Genomic DNA, 457 nt, shown 5'->3' with positions numbered 1-457 from the left:
ACGTCTTAAGTTTTGTTCCCCACTGTTAAATGTTTCTCACAAACTTGTTTTGGTCACTTTATTTCAAAACTTTATCTATTTACTTCGCTGCATTAATACAACTTGTTTGCGTGTTTCTTTTGTTCTTCAAACATGCAATATGTAGTCGTGCAATATTTTTACATAATGATTAACTATGTAATGGCACGTCCTCTGTAACGAGGGGTGCATAACGTACTGGGGAGCACAAACGGAAAAGATCCGACAAATAAAACCTTTTCTGTGTAGAGCCGTCCCCAACAAGCAGAGGTTAGCACCGTATTAATATAAAATTTGTTTGAGTATGTTATAAATCCATACATCACGTGCGTCAATTAGACTAGAAGCTTGTTTTCAGACGCCGTACAGTCAGAAAGGGTCGCCCAATTACAAGATTCGTTTTTTCTCTTTCCTTACTTTCTGTAATAAAAAAAGAGAG

The sequence above is a fragment of the Convolutriloba macropyga genome, chromosome 7, assembly GCF_964194025.1.
Source record: "Convolutriloba macropyga chromosome 7, txConMacr16.3, whole genome shotgun sequence".
Taxonomy (NCBI): Eukaryota; Metazoa; Xenacoelomorpha; order Acoela; family Convolutidae; genus Convolutriloba; species Convolutriloba macropyga.
Note: the sequence above shows the minus strand (reverse complement) of the source record.